At 37.9% G+C, this 19193-nt stretch overlaps 2 long non-coding RNA genes across 2 annotated transcripts; both read right to left on the bottom strand.

The window, feature by feature from the left end:
- Nucleotides 1-5298: 5298 nt before the first annotated feature.
- LOC146513428 (uncharacterized) lies at nucleotides 5299-10595 on the bottom strand. The gene is made up of 3 exons (XR_014874936.1): nucleotides 7869-10595; nucleotides 6396-6472; nucleotides 5299-5981 (listed from the first exon to the last, which is right to left on the bottom strand). It is a non-coding gene; the product is annotated as an uncharacterized LOC146513428 (long non-coding RNA).
- A 1146-nt stretch (nucleotides 10596-11741) lies between these two features.
- On the bottom strand, nucleotides 11742-15969 carry LOC146513427 (uncharacterized). The gene is made up of 4 exons (XR_014874935.1): nucleotides 14694-15969; nucleotides 14378-14514; nucleotides 14069-14291; nucleotides 11742-13984 (listed from the first exon to the last, which is right to left on the bottom strand). It is a non-coding gene; the product is annotated as an uncharacterized LOC146513427 (long non-coding RNA).
- Nucleotides 15970-19193: the final 3224 nt, after the last annotated feature.

Here is a 19193-nt window from a genome sequence, read left to right as displayed (position 1 = left end):
CAGTAACACTGTGAGGAACCTTGGAGTCATTTTTGACCAGGACATGTCCTTCAACGCACATATTAAACAAATATGTAAGACTGCGTTCTTCCATTTGTGCAACATCTCTAAAGTTAGAAATATCCTGTCTCAGAGTGACGCTGAAAAACTAGTTCATGCATTTATTACTTCCAGGCTGGACGACTGCAATTCATTATTATCAGGATGTCCAAAAAACTCCCTGAAAAGCCTTCAGCTAATCCAAAATGCTGCAGCAAGAGTCCTGACAGGGACTGGGGTCGTTCCATTTACAGTTTTCCCTAATTACTTCAGCTTGGAGCGATGAGAAACTTGTGCAAAGCCTGCAACATTTCCAGAGTTTTTTGACACATACAAACTGTTAGAAATTTGCTGTGTCTGAGATGTATTCAAACTTTGGTGACACATGTTCAAAAGTCTGTTTATGATCACTCGCAATGACAAAGTTTGAAGTCATGAGTAACTGTCTTTTAGGTACTGAAGCCACGTAAAAGAGAAATCCTCTGTCTTGACCCAATAAACACAAAGGCAGGATTTGGTGGCCATGAGGTCACATGTTTATAAGCACTTTTGGTTTGTTCCAGGTTAAGTGCATCATGTCCTGTTGATCTCGAGTGTTCACATAGAGTACATTCACATGCTTATAAACTATATCAGCCTGATGCTTCACCATTTGATTCTTTGTCTCATCTTCACACTCTGATCAAGTCAGTGATGCTGTCCTTAGCTGTTTCAGACAGAAGTAGGTTCTTCAAAATGTTCTAGTTTAACATAAAACACTAACATTAAATGTTGGTTTATAAATTATGCCAACCTGAAAATAAAGCTGAATCTGTTGTGTGTAACACACTGACCAACTGTGAGCACGTGACTTTTTCATTTTGCGTCGAGGTCGTGTTCCTCAGGCTTAAAGTTGGTGCTATTAGCAATTAACATTTGACCCCCGTCATGATGATGGCTGTTAACTTCTCTCCCGGGCAGTGGTCAGTAAAAACAGCATTAATAAAGGGATTTTATTAATGAGTCTTTGACTGTGGGATCTTCATGCTAATTGTTATTTTTCTCTTCTGTTTCTTGAGATTCATACAAAACTTAATTTAAGCTTCAAAACAATGAAATTTGTATTTTGGATTTGATTATACTGTAGTAAGTATTCTACTTCATTTTAGAGCAATGGAGTCTTGAATCTTTTGAAAGTTGTTTCATATTGAATTTATATTTTGACTTCTGCACTATGTTGTGTCAAGGTTTAGACACATTAACAATATCAACATTTTCTGTTAAGCTTTTTGCACAGAGAGGAAGCCAGAGCTGTGCTTCAAGGACAACATGTGCCCATTTTCAGACTTATAAAAGCACAAGTTCCAGGAAGTCAGTCAGGCCAGTATTCACTTTAAACACTAGTGTAACTAGAAAAATTTGCATTTCCTGCGAAAATGCAGTGTGGATGCTTTAAAGCTGAAGCTGTCTGCAAAAACTAGCTGAAAAAGCTGAAAAGTTGCAGAAATTGTAAAAAACTTTGCAGAAGCAAAGGAACTTTGCTAAAAAGTAATAACTTAGCAGAACTGCAATATCTTAGAGGAAACATAATACTTGGCAGAAATACAATAGCATAGCAGAACTTGGCAGAAATATTGTAACTTACCAGAAACATGATAACTTCTCAAATATACAAGAATTTAGGAGAAATAATATAAGATAACAGAAAGAATATATTTAGCCAAAAATACTTAAACATTACAGAAACACTATGATTTAGAAAAATAGTACAACATAGCAGAAATACTGTGATTTACCAGAGACACTGTGATGAACTATGAATATTGTAATTTTAAATTAATACCATGTTTTAGCACAAATACTATAATTTGACAGAAATACTATAATTTGACAGAAATACTATCATTTGGCAGAAATACTATGTTTCAGCACAAATACTCTGGTTTAGAACAAATATTATAACATAGCAGAAATACAATTATATAGCAGAAATGCTATATTTAGAAAGGAAAATATAATATAGTAGAAATACTATGATTTAGCAGAAATACTGTAATCAGCACATATACTGTAGCATGACAGAAATTCCTCAACTTAGTAGTAATACTATAACATAACACAAATGTTACGATTTGGCACAAAAACCAGGATTTGGCAAAAATACTATGATTTAGCAGAAATACTATGATTGAGCAGAAGTACTAAAATGTAGTAAAAGTACTTTGATTTAACAGAAATACAATTATGGAGGAGTAATACTTTAAAATGGGAGAAATATTGATACACACACACATACACAGAGCCTAAAGGGAACAGTATTTGTGCCATGGAGTGTTAACAAGAATGCGAGGTCCATATTAGAAAAGCTGGTAAAATCATAAAAGTTTTCAGAATTGTAATAAATGATGAATATGAATTACTGGTCTGTGATAGTGTATTAATTTGTAGGGAAAAAAACATGTTGACCAAGGTGGAATCGAACCAACGACCTTTGGCTTGCAGACCCATGTCACTACCAACTGCGCCACTGGGAAAGAGAGCGAGTGCCTGGAAAACAGGCTGATGAGCAGTCAGAATTAGATCGCGGTGAGAAGTGAAAAACTGCGTTTTTTGGAGTTACAAAACGTCGTGTAACTCAAAAACTAGGTGGACTAGAAGCATAATTCTTGTACTGGGTCAGCGGACTGTGGTGTACTTTGACTGCGATTTTCATTGCTCTTTGTACAACCGTCGCGGAGATATGACGAGAGAAGAAACGGCAGACCTCAGATATGATTGGCTGGCTGGGAAGCTGTGCAGGCCCTGATATATAAATTTGAATGTCTCAGTCCTCACAGAGGATTGGCTGCCTGGGGACCTGGCAGAAATATATAGAAATAGTATGATTAAGCATAAATACTACATTACTAAAAATTGGCAGAAAAACCATGTCAACACATTTATTTTCTTAAAAAAAAAAAATCATCATGAAATTGGTGCACCTTACTCAATGCAATTGGGATATGCATTTCTCCTGAGATGATTGGAACCATGATTCCAAGTGTATTTTCAGTGTTCTGACACCCATGTCTGAATACCGGGATAAAATGTTTTCATCAGTACAAATCCCACACTACCCTGAATCGAATGATAAGATTTATTACCACACACTATTCACTTAGAAGATTTCACGTCTAATGATACATGTGGAGAGAGCAATTAGAAGCATCAAGGCGATCAAAATATTTGACTCAGGACCATTATCCCTCTGAACGGTGCTGGCAGTGCACACGTCTGCTTCCTAAGTATTATCAAAACAAACCCCTGGTTAAAACTTTGGCTAAAGATTTCACTGTCAGTGAAGTTGCACAGTTCACTTGGCATTTAGATTGCTCATCTGGTAGATAGGGCACCTCATATACTAAAGCTACGAGACCTCTGCAGCAGCTGTAGTCTTGTATTTATTCCACTGATTGAATTCAACAAAATGTTTTAAAAAGCTGCACCGCTCAGACCAGTGCTTGTAACTGCACTATTTTTATAGTAAATAGTTTTATATTGGTTCAGGTAGATTATATATGATGTAAATGATTAAAGCTCTAATTATTGATAACAAACAACAATTTTTAACAAGTAAATGTAAAAAATGGTTTTAATAAAATTCAGATTTTAGTGATTGTAGCCTCTCAAATGTAAATATTGGAACTATGCTTTGGCTATTTTAGTAATGTTTACACAATCACATTTATGAATTGCACTGATTTACACTTGGATATATGTTTTTCCTGCCAAGAATAAAGAAAACCTACATTTATTTCAACATATGCACAGCTAATTATGCAACCAAGCACCCTGTTGATTTACCATTAAGATTGCATTAGATGAGAAGAAGAAACTGTAGAGTGCATGTGTGTGGTGTGACCAACATACTGAACATTTAACTTGGCATCTTTAAATCACCTGTACTCTTTTAAGACCACACAATAGAAATCAAATTATTTTTAAGAGAGAAGTGCATCAGTGTGTGAACATGAAAGTAACACCAGTCCACGCTCTCTCTGATGCTGCTGTTAACTTTGTGTCAACATAGTCGTTACAAGTGACTTTTACAGAGAGACAGGGTGCCATTCTTAGTTGAAGGTAGGGATGGGTACCGGTATCCGGTGCCATGATGGCACCGGTTCTGACATAAACGGTAGTAACCAGACCGAAAAGCAGCGCACATTTCGGTGCTTTATTTCGGTGCTTTTTTTCCTGAGCTGTGATACACTTTCTTCTTCCTTACATTTGTATTGGCGGTTGGCAAACAACTGAAAGGTGCATTAGCGCCACCAACTGGTATGGAATGATACGCTTTAGATTCTAGCCAATCATTTTACGTTCCGAGGATAGTAGGCGGGTCCAGGTACGTACGTTCTTTTAGAGCAAAGCTACAGATTAAAAATGCCCAAGGCGAAGCGGTCAAAGTCTGGCTGTACTTCACAGCAAAAGATGCAAACTCAGCAGCTGCAACAAGTGCTTTAAGCTGATACTGTGATACTGTCAAAGGAGGTAACACCTCAAATCTGATGAAACACCTGGCGCCGCATAGCGTTCTTTTTTAAAGCCGAGAAATGCGCCGTATTTGATAGCTTGTTGCGAGACCTCACACCGTGCACATCTACTGCTTGTGGGTTGCCTGTTATCGGACCTGGAGTTAGCAACATCCCCCAAAAACCCGAAGAGGAGAGTCCTGGCCCCTAGCCCTGCCAGTGTAGCAGAAATGATGAGGATGATGATGCAGCAGCAGCCGTTCTTCTCTGCGTGAGTAGCTTAATGTTGTTCGTGTGTAATTACGTTGAGTAGGCTAACCACGTTATTACATTAATGCATGTAAGGTGAACTAGCAAACACCATCATAGTTACATGCAGCTGTCTTCTTGTTTGATGGCAGATACTCCCTTCACCCTGGCCAAAAAGGCTAAAATGACCAAAGAAAAAGTGGAAAACAGTTAAACATAAGAGGATTTTGGACAAAGTTTGTGTTTTTTCCATTGTTTAAGCTGCTTCCAGCCAAGAGTGATACCATATATGCCCTATAGCTGCAGAAAAGGCTAACATTGTTATCTTTTTACAAAAAAACAGCTGAACATGAGACGTTTTTGGACCAATTTTGTGTTTTCCATTCTTTAAGCACCGGTTTGAGCACCGTTTAAGCACCGGCACCGTTTCAAAAGTACCGGTTTGGCACCGGTATCAGATAAAACCTAAACGATACCCATCCCTAGTTGAAGGTATCTGAAGTGAACATAATTCCTCACATAAAGACACTTTGTCTCAAGCAGTCCAAACGGTGGCTGTGCAGATGGATCAAAGATCAACCCATCTGGTGAGGAACCAAGCCAGGGAGTGTCAGGGTGGACAACGAGGCCATGAGGCCTATAGTTAAAGTTTTTCAATTTGCAGTTTTCTCCAGCTGCGTTAAACTCCATGTCTGTCCATGTGCTCACGTCTGCAGTCTGTCTCGTTCCTTTGAGGATTCTCTCTGCACAGTTTCACCCCTCATATAACAAACCTCTTAAACATGAAGATGTAATCTTGGCCTGTGGAGCTGATGCCACTCCTGGTCAGCTGCCTGTTCTCCTGTTGCTGTCTCAATCTTATTTGCCATGTCGTCTGTGCTTTCAAGGTGGAAGAGTTCATCCTCACTGCAGACATGCACACACTCTGTGGGGTCCAGCCTGTACTCACAGTGTAGAGTAGCAGTGGCAGGTAAAGAGGAGGATCTTGGGAAATGTTTACAGATGTTGTGGCTAATTTGGGCTGCTGGTAAGAAAGCACACTCACCAATGCTGTCTCAACACAGGTTTTCTCATCACTAATGCCCATGGTTGCTGTTAGAGGTCAATCTGTTACATCAAAGTCTTTGCATGATTCTCCAGTGTTTAGCAAGGAGATGTGAAGTGGGTCACCAGCCAAGTTGTTGTACAGTTTATTTCTGTTAGCTGAAATTTCACATAGCACATAATAATATGAGGGTAAAATGAGGCACTGTGAAAGTCATCTGTGCAATAATGACAATAATAATAATATCAATAATAATAATAACAACAACAACAATATATACACTTAAAAACTACCCCACACACAATAGTTTTTCACCTGAGCACTTAAAGTTAGAGCACTTTATTCATCACTTAAATCACTTTTAACTGGATTGTCAACGTCTGACAGTTTTTGGTCTGTTTACAAGTTTTACTGTTTATGTTTGTTTGTCTTTACTTTTGTGAATAGCTGCTATAGGATGTATATATAATTATATTAATTATATTTAAACATTGCACTTTCTATTGTGCTTGGAGCATGTTACCTGACTGTTGTACACTAATATTATATATAACAGCAGCTTACTATCTCACCTGATTCCTCCTTCCATGACTCGATTGAGCCTTGGTCTGGTGATGACCATTTTAATAGCTGGCCCGGGTTCCAACCCCTGAAAAAAAGCAATAACAATTTTTATTTTTATTTTTTTTAAATACTTCTCAAACAAGCATATAACATATTATTTATTGCAGGTTAGAAAAGAACATTAAAGGGTCAGGCCTGAATATGAATCTCAGTGCTGTTTGGGTTTGTCCCACTGTTGCTCTGTCTCGGTGTAGGTGTGAAGAGACAACCTGCAGCTTCATTTCTGATTGAAAGAGCAAGGCTCACACTGCGATTTTGTCAGTCGCGCGATTCAGCTCCTGCTCAAACTGCACGATTGACTCGCAGGGGTTAGAAGTTCGTAGGTCACGATGCAAGTCTCACACTATACGACCCGATGCTCTGATGCGACCTGAGTGCTCACACTGTGCGTCCATAACATGAAGGTTATAACAGAAATTCTGTCGCTTGCTCTCCCTCTCTGTCTTTCACTCACACAGACACGCACACCACCGCCATCAACTTTGCTAAATTGCTAATGAAAAACATTGATCATGCAGCTGTGATTGAGCAGCAATGTCTATCCAACTATTTTCACGGTTGTTGTGGTCGTGATAATTTTGTGAGGCCACATCGAAAAGGCTCGGATGAGCTTTCCAAAGTTTTACAAACAGGTTTGAAATCCTCAGGACCAAGCGATGGATGATCGGGAGCTGGTCATGAGGTTAATCACTTCTCGTTACCCCACGTATACTACACGACGCACGATGAAGGCCAAAATCGGGCCATCGCCAAAACGGTCGCACGACTCAAAAATTGGCTCAAAATGGGCAAAAAAAAAACCAATCGCACAGTGTAAGCCCAGACAACACATTGCCAGCTACACACCAACACCGATCAGAAATAAGGACAACAGGGTCCCGAACTTCTGCTCTGTCTGCACTAAAGCACATAGAGAGGCAGTCTTACACACAATGGCTATACAATAATTCAGAGGCAGAGGCCTGTGACATCCACCAGGTACAAAGAGGGCTAGATGATGGCACTCAAACTCCCAACAAACATAGATGTTTACATCAATGCTGTAACTGCAATAAGTTAGTTAATTAACCAATTCGCACTACAACCTGGTTTGCCTCTTACCTGTAATTATTTTTATTTAATATAATAACTGTACAGTACTCTCTGTTTATAGTAACCATTGTCCTTAATGTAAATATGTAAGAAACATTGTGTATGTTTCTGTTCCGTGTCCTGTTTGTTTGTATATTTGTCTTTTTGGCTGCTGTTACAACCAAATTTCCCCCTTGTGGGACAATTAAAGGATTATTCTATTCTATTCTAACAGAGCCTCAACATGTTCTCACTGTAATTTCCCCTCATGAATGAATTTATGCTGCACTAATCTGAATGTTCGGAGGGAAATCAAACGCATTTTACTGGCAGTACTCAAGCTGACTTACCTTTGTTTGAATGACGACGTATTCACAACGTGGAGTCTAAAAATAGCCAAATCTTGTAACCAACCATTGGTTAATCGGATATGCGCTTCCAGACATTTATAATTGCAAAACTGGTTCGCTGTGTATGCGCTGACTCCACAGGTACGGAAATATATCAGGCTTCGGGGTTTCTGCTCCACTGCCGTTTTTCCATACGGGTCCACGTTTCCAATGCACGCTATTTTTTGCAGGTACCGTCTCTTCGCATCCGACACAATCTGAGTCTATAAAGTTCTTTTTGTTTTGAGCTGCTTTTAAGTACGGTTTGTATCTTCCTTCCAAACGAGTGTGTTTGTTTTGATTCCTGGCCTGATAAAATGGTGGCATGCTCCCACAATGCATTGCGGCGTGACGTCAACTCCAAAGCCCTATAACTGATTTTATAAATCTCAAATTTTACGTTTGAGACTTATAAAATAGTAATGATAATTCCATGATTAAAATTAGACGAGTTAAACAATAACAAAAAAAACCAACAAAACAGTGATAACATAAAATCAACACAAGGCAGTCCAATCACGAAACACAATCGTAGTTAGCCAATCAGGGCGGGTGACAACAGATTACATCACAAGTTGTAATTTAAAGACCGGCGGGAACCTTATTTGATCTTTCTTGATCTTTCTAAGAGACTTCGAGGGACTACTGTTCTTAACAACTTCATAAAACGTAAGTATTGAATTTTGAGAGTGTTTTTTTTTTTTTACTACCTTTATAATATGTATAATACAATATAGGGCAAGACACAAGATCTTGCCATTTAACTTGCTGTCAATATAAAGACTGTCAAAGTACCAAAATTTAATCTGACTTTTCTTTCTTTTTCCTATGTTACGTTTCTATTGCAGAGAAATTCATTATCGATAAATTCACATTTACTATTGACAGTAATGTATTAGTGGGTGTCATAGTTGATGAACTTATTGTCTCATGGGTATTTAATTGAAAAAAGATCTAAATGTATTAATGAAAAATAATTTCAGTCCTAATTTTTTATATGAAATATTAAGATCTTAACGAATTTGACAAATCTTCAAGATCTATAACAGTTTTATAAACTTTAAGATGTTAAGTTTGAGCTGTGAGTCTCTAAATTTGCTTAAGGCTGGCACTCTGCCCTGGCAACAGCACTTTCTAGCACTTTCTCAATTAAGCTATACAAAAACTGAATAACCATTAGGAGTTAAGCTAAAAGACTTAAACAAAAACCTAATGGAAACCATATTCTGAATAACTTCATTTCCCACAATGCCTCAGAGACATTACTCGTCAAAAAAAGGCCATTATCTGCGCGGTTACAGAGGTTGTGACTGACTGACTGTCATTCTATTGGCTCAAATGATTAACAAGGGGGACCAATAGAAAGAGCCACAGCCACAGGAACTATGCAAGTGCATTACATTCGCGTGTGTGTGTGTTGGGGGGGAATCTCCAACAAACAACAAATATTTTAGGCATTTAAATAAAGTTAAATAATTTCTTGTTCACAAATTTAGAGCCAAAGAAGGTATTCACAAATTATGAATACCCAGCTTTGTCTTCACTAAAACTGTTGTTTCACTGTGTTTCACTTCAGTAGCATCAATCTTTGCACAGATAATATTCATGTGATGATTCCTTATTTTCTGGAGTGTATTGCCAGCATATTTTCAAAGGACATTATATGCTAGAAAATACAAAAAATAAATGAATAAAAATTTGGTAAGAAAAAACATCTCATTGGTTCTATGAGTATGCGTTCAGTCTTCAGTTACTTTGACCAACTCTCTTTGCTGTAATATTTGCATTAATTCAATGAACTCTTAGAACTATTAGCTTTATTTTAAAACCAACATTGTATTTAATATCAGAAAAATACTTTTAGACAGGCCTGGGTTTTTTGGCCTGTCATTTTTAAGCAGGAACCTCAGAAAGGTATTTTTGAGTTTTGTTTGACATCAGAAAGCAAAGAGACTGCACAAAATCTACAGGTGTTACCATATTATATGACCCTTGGTTGTAACAGAAATGTATTAACTTTTTAATATTTTTTGTGTTGCCTTTTTTTCAGAATGGCTTTGATGAAGCTTCTTAACACTCGCCCTGAGACGCCATATTTCCGGCCACCCCCACTGCACTTTAAAGTGTTAAGATCATGCGACCAGCTGAGGGTCACCAGCTGGGATTTCAACAATGGGACAGCTAAACCCCTGATTACCAAAAAGAACAGTGGCAGCCATCACAGATGGCCAGACAGTGACCAAGGTCACTATATTCGAGGAGTTTTCCTCTAAAATCCAGCAGGGGGGGTGTTACGTAATGAGAGGGCACGAACTCAGGGGCACGGCCCCACCATACAATATAAATATAACTGCGCGAACACAATTTTTTAGGGCACCCACCCTAACTGTGAGTGAAGATCGTTTCACAGAAGCAGAGCATCTTCTCCATCCTCCTGTTCCACTCACACCGCTGAAGATGAGCTCCACAAATGGCGGGCTCATCACAGTCCAAGGGGAGGTGGTGGAGGTAAGTATTTGTGGTTCCATCAGAATTTACATGGCTTTAGGTTTCCAAATAACCCATTATTGCGTGTATTTTTTACAGTTTAAAATAATTTTTGCTGTCAAGCAGAGACTAAATTCTCTTAAGATTGTTAAGCACAATTTTTTACAAATATTTTCCTAAGACCGTTTCTGGTATTTATGCAGCCAATTTCAATTGTGTCTACATACATTTGTATTGTAAGGGCTAGATTCTCAGATTAACCTCTCCCACATGAAGCTGAACCACACCGCATATGGGCCACAGCTGCACAGCACTACTTTTACAAAGATTGAGGTATGAAGAAGCTAAACCTTTGTACCAATATTTCACAGCATTGTCTTATCAACAAATGTTTAGAACTAGGTTTTGAAATGTAACTACATATTCTTTCAGTCTGGGTCAAAATATGAAATAATATTATATATATATCATATTATCTTATACACACACACACACACATATAGATGTCCAGATGAACATAATCCCAAGACGTCTTCGGGATATAATTACCTGCATGATTGATCATGCATCATATAATGCATAATGTAACACATACATATAAACGTATAAACACAATGTGTTTTTTTTCTTGGTGACTTACTGAAACCACATGATGACCATAGATTTTCTTTTTAGATAAAAAAAGGGAATGTTTGCAGGGCTAAATATGTGCTTATGCTTTGTCAACAGACAAAAGTAGAGGACACAGCAGAGGTCCTCATCATTGGTGTGGCCACGAGTGACAAGCCAAACCAGCTTGAGGTGCTTTTGGATGATGGGTAGAGCCTCTTCATCGACAGTGAGCTCTGGAAACCATTCGATAATGAACTTGAGGAGGCAGCGGTCAGGGTAAAAGTTCAAATTAAGGGGAAGCAAATTATGGAGATTAAAAAAAAATCACTGTGAATAGTTTAAAAAATGTACAGTTCCTTTGTTTGTTACTTGTTTGTTTGTTCAAAAATATAAAATGTTATATTTTATAAATTAAAAACAATGAAGTTCATTTTTTCTATGTATTTATAACTTTTAATCACACATTGTTAAATACTTAAGTGACAGCAACATAAATTAAAAGTTTGCCAGTTTACAAATTCTAGTTGGTGTTCATTATGCCCAATTCAGGGTAATTTTGCCAGTTTCCATTGTATCTGCTTTTATTTTTATTATAAAGTATATATTAAGATGAAGACCTTTGTGTAAATTTATATACACAGGTATATAAAATAATTATTCTGTTTGTTTTTATTATTATCAAGTAGAGACTGTTCATTAGAATCTAGCAATGTACCAGCACAACAAAGGTTGCATTTTCTCAGGAAGCTGTGTCAGGCCCAAATAACTCAAATACTTCTACTTAACACCTACCGTTCCACCATTGACAGCCTTCTGACCTACTACTCTACACTGGTGCAACTGCTGTACTGTGGAAGACAAAAGCAAACTGCAGCAGGTGGTGAGGGCAGCAGAGCAGGCAATTGGCACTTCACTAACTCCCCTCAGAGAAATTTATACAGGCAGACTTCAGCGAAAAGCCAGCATCATCATCAAGGACCCCTCTCACCCTGGACACTCACTCCCCCCCCCCCCTTGCCCCCTTGTTACTAATATATATATATATATGTGTGTGTGTGTGTTTGTGTGTGTTTAAAATGTTTTGAACACGGGAAGGCTATAAATGTTTGGGTTTTTTTAAAGAAGAATAACAGAAGAGATCAAGGCTTAATGTTGTATTTTGTACATAATAAAGGGGGCAGGTCTATCAACAATATTTGATTTTTACCTTTTGAAAAAACCCAAAAAATTCCTTTCATTATTCATTTTAACATTAGTGCTCTTTTAATTTTTTATTCAAATAATTGTGGAAGAGCAAAATGATGAACTTGAGATTTCTGGGTGGACATGATATCAATGAGAATAGAATAGAATAATCCTTTAATTGTCCCACAAGGGGAAATTTGGTTGTATCAGCAGCACAAAAAAAAGAAAACACACACACACACACACACATATACAAACAGAACAGGACACAGAACAGAAACACGATTTTCACATAGTTACATTAATTTACATTAATTACATTACAAATTAATCTAAAATCTATACAAACAATTGAAGCATCCGTTGGAATTGTGAATACATCCTTGTTTGCCATGTTTACATTTATGGCCCTAAGATGCGCAGACACATGATAGGCTATTAACTGCAAAAATATATACATATATAAACAGGAAATGAGAGACAAAATATATTCTCTGATTTGCTGGAGTTTTGTGCACATCCCGTATTGCAAGGATAAACAACATTACAACTACTTAATTACAACTCCCAAGAGCTTCTTTTTTTCATTTAGTTTAGTTTTAGTTTAGCTTTCCTGATTTGATGATAAACTACAGAATATTGTTGAAATGAAGTTCACATTGTGATATATTTCAGGTATGGAGAGTCACACAGCTGAACAATTGATGCACATATTTAAAGAAACAGGGATCAAATAAAGAACATTGCTGTGGAATAAATTACATTGAAAAATAATCACTGCCCTGTGTTAGAGAGTGATTTATGATCAGGTATTAATTGGGTTAACTTTACCTCTTACAGCTTTTCACACAGTGCTGTGACAAGGATGAAATTTATCATAAAGTAGCTGTAAACAGTAGACTCATTAACATGAATGTTATGGTTCTACTGTGATCAAAACTCATGTCAGCTGTGTGACCTCATAAAATGATAAACAGAAACACATATGACTGGATGTGATCTTCATGAACTTCATAAACTTTTCAAATAGACTTAATGGGTCAAACTATATGTCTGACCCATTATTAGCAGTCTAAGCACAGATGTGGAAAACCACTGTTACACCTATTCTATACTCATGTACTTACTGACACCCCATACTAAGGCAGTATTCATACAAACACACTTTGAGCTGTCTTTATTTATCCTCTTAAACACTCTTGTTTTTTCGCATTTTGAGGTTGTGTAATCTCTATAAAGAAGACGTGTAATGGTTCAATAGATTCTGATTTAAATGTCCATAATAATTAAATGATCATTATTGTGCATCCTACAATTCAAGATTTAGAACTGTGTGTTTGTATGAATTCAGCTTGCTATACTTATAGACTAAAATTATACAAATCCACTATTTAACCAAACAAGTTATGTTGTTTGGTTAAACAGATTGGGTTTGTTCTACAACATAATTATTCAACAATTGAAAATACAAAACATATAATTATAATTGCACATTTATCCAAAAATGGTGCAATTACTTATTTCATAGGTCTGATATTGTTTGTTAAATCTGGAGACACAAACCGAGTCAAAAATTCATTGTTGGTGTAACATGTGGCTCTTTTTAACTTTGACCAATGATGTGCTGGTAAAACAAATAAAAAATATGTTAATTAAAAAATGTTTTTGTTTAGAAAAAGGACTGAAATTACATGGAAACTGTCACCTTAAAGCGTAATTTTAAATACCATCACAAACAGATGTTTTCCAAACAGTTAACAAAGCTGCAGCACATCCGATCACTGCATCTAAATCTAAAAGAAGACAAAAACATATCAAGTATAATTTACACAATGGAAGACTTTTGATTTAATAAATAAGCTCAAAATAAGTGTTACCTTTGAATATTTGTGGGAAAAATCTGATGCTACCCCAAGAATACAAAGCCACACTGGAAACAATGACAGGCTTGCAGCCCTCTGTCTTCCTGGAATGATGTGCCAGATCAGTAGCAGTGAGTTGACAGAAGTCGGTGTCTGTAAGAGCGGTCAAACACTGATACTCTGTCCACTTGTGTAAAGTCTAAGAAGCTGGAATGCAGGCATGCAGGACGAGCTTGTTCTAAAAAATACACAAAAATGAACATTTTATTTGTGTTAAGGCTTAAAAACTACAAATAAGTTATACAATGAACAATTTTGAAATACCTTATAGGTGCTGCAGGCCACATAACCACAATCCAGAGCAATCTCACACTCACATGATGGTGAGGAAAGACATGAGCTCTGCAGTGAGGTTTGAATGTCTCAGTTGGGACACTGAAGAACTCAGAAGACAGCAATACCTGCACAGAGAGACAGAGTAGGAAAAGCATAGATTTGTAATCCATAATGTGAATTAAAACTCAAAAAGTGTCAACAAGTATAATCATTTGAGTGTGAAATTATTTATGCAATAAACAGGATTTAAATTAATTATTTGAATTAAAAACACTGACATTTTATCAAAGATAAAGAATCATACCTCTCTCTGCTCTGAGGATCACTGAGCATCTCTGACAGGAAATACAGTTTCCTCAGTATGAGTCATCATTGATGGTCTCAGAGGTGTGTAGTGTGGCAGCATGATGATGGTCTCCAGATCAGGCAGGAGGTCAGGTGATGGGTGTGTCATCTTCTCCATTGAAGACACACTGGTATGGCAGTTCATAAAACAGCAGACTCTGTGTGGCATGTAGTTATCTGTGCAGTCCAGCACTGATGGATCAGGTTTGGCTCAGCAGTTCATGAAGATGGTGTTAAGATGTTGTTTCAGCTGAGGATGGTGAAGTTTGAAGGTTTTCCCACAAAGGAAACAGGACTGTGTGTGTCCTGTCTGAAAAAAATACATCTACAAAACATAAAGTGCTTTTAACACCACCCACCCTCCCCACCCACCCATCTCAGCCCCCAAGTGTCTATGTAATGCTGGTATGGGGTGTCAGTTACTAAATCTAATTAGTGCGTCAGAAAGCGGGGGCTACACCTAAAGCCCCCGCTTTCTGATGTCTTCATTTATTAGCAGCTTTTTCCAGCTGCTCAGAGAATTCTGACTTGGCCTTTATCCACCCAAACCCAAACCCACCCAGATAAAGGCCAAGTCAGAAAATGGATGCAGAAACTTTCCATGTACTTCTAAATCAGTTTTTATACATATTCTGTAAGCTGTAAAAATGTTTTTCTCTACATAATGTATAATTATAGACATTTCTGGTAGCCTAAAGATTTGAGATAGAAAAAATTTTACCTGTAAAACATGATAAGCAAAACCTCATTCATCCCAAAAACATTTGATTCTACAAAATTTACTATAATCAAGAAAATATAATTGTCTGTATTTATTCATGTGACCCATAATAAATACCTGCATTTATCTGGGATTTATTTATTTACTATTTCATATTTGAAAGCCCTTGGAGGAGAAGATCTTGTTTGTTGAGATACAAACGTCAAAGTAAAAACAGTATTAAAAAAGGAGATGACAATTAACATCCATGAAAAAATGCATTAGTAGATTTAGTCATTTAAGACATGAGAATAAAAAATAAATGATGTCAGTTTAATACTTTTTGCAGCATATTTCAGATCTGAGGTGCATGATAACAGAAAGCAGATCTCCCGGCTCTGCATGAATTTCAGCCATGATTTGGTGAAATGATTAATAACATTGCAATAAGAAAGGGTCTTCTTACAGACAGAGTAGGGAAGACAATATGAAGAAATGTGATTTTTCAATGAAAAATCTTTTTCAATGAAAAATCTTTTTCATGCTCTACAATCAGTAAACTCTGTAACAAACATGATCTGTAATTGTTTCAAAACTCACCACACAACTTCATGATTGGCTTGAGGACAGGACACAAAACACAGGGTTGTGGTGACTGTAATATGTTCTCAGGACACCTGAATGGAGGCTTTTCTGTGGCTGAGAAAGAAAAATGAGGTCAAGCAGGGTGTTCTTGTCTGTAGTGGCAGAAGTGATCAGCTGTGAATACCCTCTCGACTGAAACTGCTCCAGAATCTGTTTTCTTCCACTCTGCAACTGGTTCTCATTAAAATCTCCACACACAATTATTGGGTGACAGTCCATTATTTCAAGTGAATCTAAAAGACTTACCAGGTTTTGCATGAACGGTGTCAAACTGTAGTCAGGGGGTCTGTACACAACTGCAATGAGCGCAGGGAATGGAGCCTGAACCTTCAACACTAAAAACTCAAGATCAGTGACATTATGCAGATACTGTTTTACCTGAACCTGAAAATGATTCCTCACATACACAACAACTCCACCACCACTTCTGCTGGCCATGTGAGGAAAGTTTGTGTAGGACACATGTCTGTTGCGTTTGAACATGGTGTAGCCGTCCAAATGAAGACTATCTGCAACAAAGGAGCCTTGGAGGTGAGACTCAGTGAGACACAAAACATCTGCTAAACACATTTCATGATTCAATTCAATTCAATTCAATTTTATTTATATAGCGCCAAATCACAACAAATGTCGCCTCAAGGCGCTTCATAGATACAGAGAAAAGCCCAACAATCATATGACCCCCTATGAGCAAGCACTTTGGCGACAGTGGGAAGGAAAAACTCCCTTTTAACAGGAAGAAACCTCCGGCAGAACCAGGCTCAGGGAGGGGCGGCCATCTGCTGCGACCGGTTGGGGTGAGAGAAGGAAGACAGGATAAAGACATGCTGTGGAAGAGAGACAGAGATTAATAACAGATACGATTCAATACAGAGAGGTCTGTTAATACATAGTGAGTGAGAAAGGTGACTGGAAAGGAAAAACTCAATGCATCATGGGAATCCCCCGGCAGCCTACATCTATTGCAGCATAACTAAGGGAGGATTCAGGGTCACCTGGTCCAGCCCTAACTATATGCTTTAGCAAAAAGGAAAGTTTTAAGCCTAATCTTAAAAGTAGAGATAGTGTCTGTCTCCTGAATCCAAACTGGAAGCTGGTTCCACAGAAGAGGGGCCTGAAAACTGAAGGCTCTCCCTCCCATTCTACTTTTAAATACTCTAGGAACAACAAGTAGGCCTGCAGAGCGGGAGCGAAGTGCTCTAATAGGGTGATATGGTACTACAAGGTCATTAAGATAAGATGGGGCCTGATTATTTAAGACCTTGTATGTGAGGAGCAGGATTTTGAATTCAATTCTGGATTTAACAGGAAGCCAATGAAGGGAAGCCAAAACAGGAGAAATATGCTCTCTCCTTCTAGTCCCTGTCAGGACTCTTGCTGCAGCATTTTGGATTAACTGAAGGCTGATGATGACTCTTGATGTCACTGATGTGAGATGGCAAACCCTCTGTATTGTGATGGATCAGTGTAAGAGTGTCAGGTCTGCTGGCTGTTTCTCTGACCTGAAGAAGAGGCATCATTTCCTCAACGCTGGCTTGTCTCATGGTTTGGAGCGCTGCAGTTACCTCGGGATTGGCGTAAATCTTTTTCTCATCCAAGTCCTGTAAATAGAGTCCACTGAGAGACGTCACCCTGCTGAGAGCAACATAAGCCATACCTGGTTCAAAAATGTTCTTCATTGAAACTACAGCTGTCTGTGTTGTAAGACCCTGAGTTTTGTGAATTGTGCAGGCGAATGCTAGCTTTACAGGAAACTGTCTGCGTACCGCTCCTTTAAACTTCAGACTCTCCTCTGCTCTCTCAATGTAAACCAGATCATCAGATGCTGCATTAGAACTGCGGTTGTGTCTCATAGGCTGCCGGTTCTCCATTCTGAGCCCCAGTTTAATTATTTGTCCATCATTTTCAGATCTCACCACCTTTACCAGTATACCAAAAGCACGGTTGACCAAACCGTTTAGTGTGTCCAAGTTTCTGGTCAGCATCACTCGAGCTCCTTCAGCAACATTCAGAGTGTCGGGTAAATCATTTCGCCCACCTGTAAATGGTTTGTCTCTTCGTGCCATTCTGCCTGTACGTTTATCCTTCTGGAAATCGTCTGCAGTGATGATTATGATGTTTGAATGAAGCTTCTTCAGGGTATCTGTGTTATGGGATTCCACATTCTTGTTGGTGGCATAAATGTGTAAGACCTCAGTTGGACATTCTTCTGGTGCAGTCACAGCCTGTGACAACAAATCTCTGTCGCACTGAGAAAGCTCATCTGTCTTTTCTTTGACTCTAATCCTGTTCAACATCTCTGCAAAGGCCACATCATCTTTCTGACGCATGATCTCGGTTAGAGTGATCATCTGAAAATGTTCCTGCCATAGGTCAATCTGTTCTGGATCGTAAACATACAGAGGTTTAGACTGTCGCACTGGTGGCAGCTGGTAAAAATCTCCAACAGCTAAAACTGACATTCCACCAAAGGGTCTCTGAGTGCCTTTGATTTGTTTTGAAGTTGTTCAAAACAAATCAAAGTTGTTCGGACATGAAGAGAAGACTGTGAAACTTACAGTGGCTCACTTAGAACCAACTGCATAGCAACCATAACAACCCATGTATTTTGTGAAAAATCACAAAGATGAAACTCAAAACTTGAAGAGGGATAAGATGAAAACAGTAACAGATATGAAAAAGCTGAATCATACATGAATAGCCCAATAATTTGTGAACATTTTAAAGTTTGAATGGTTGTTCTAGGTGAAAGTATGAGGAAGTAGTTGAGTTTCAAAAACAAGCAAGTTTTAGCAGAATTTTGGAAGTTTTCCATTCATTTCAATGGGACAAATTAAAGGAAAAAAGCTTAATATTTTAAAAAGTATAATAGCAAAAAATAGCAAAAGTCATAGCCGGAATTAGCAGAAATAGCAGAATAGTTTAAATTTTGAACGGTGAAAATCGGCTGAAAATTGTGGAAGTAGTTAAGTCCTAAAAAACGTACAAAAAGTGGCAACTAGAATAATAATAAAGTATAAAGAATAAAGAGAAACAGGAAAACAATAGTGTGGATGCCTTAACCCTCTGCTGGTCCTCTTTATTTAAGGACAGATGTTTTGGCATTGTTACGTG

This window comes from Neolamprologus multifasciatus, chromosome 7, assembly GCF_963576455.1.
Source record: "Neolamprologus multifasciatus chromosome 7, fNeoMul1.2, whole genome shotgun sequence".
Taxonomy (NCBI): domain Eukaryota; kingdom Metazoa; phylum Chordata; class Actinopteri; order Cichliformes; family Cichlidae; genus Neolamprologus; species Neolamprologus multifasciatus.
Note: the sequence above shows the minus strand (reverse complement) of the source record. Positions and strands in the feature narration are given on the sequence as shown.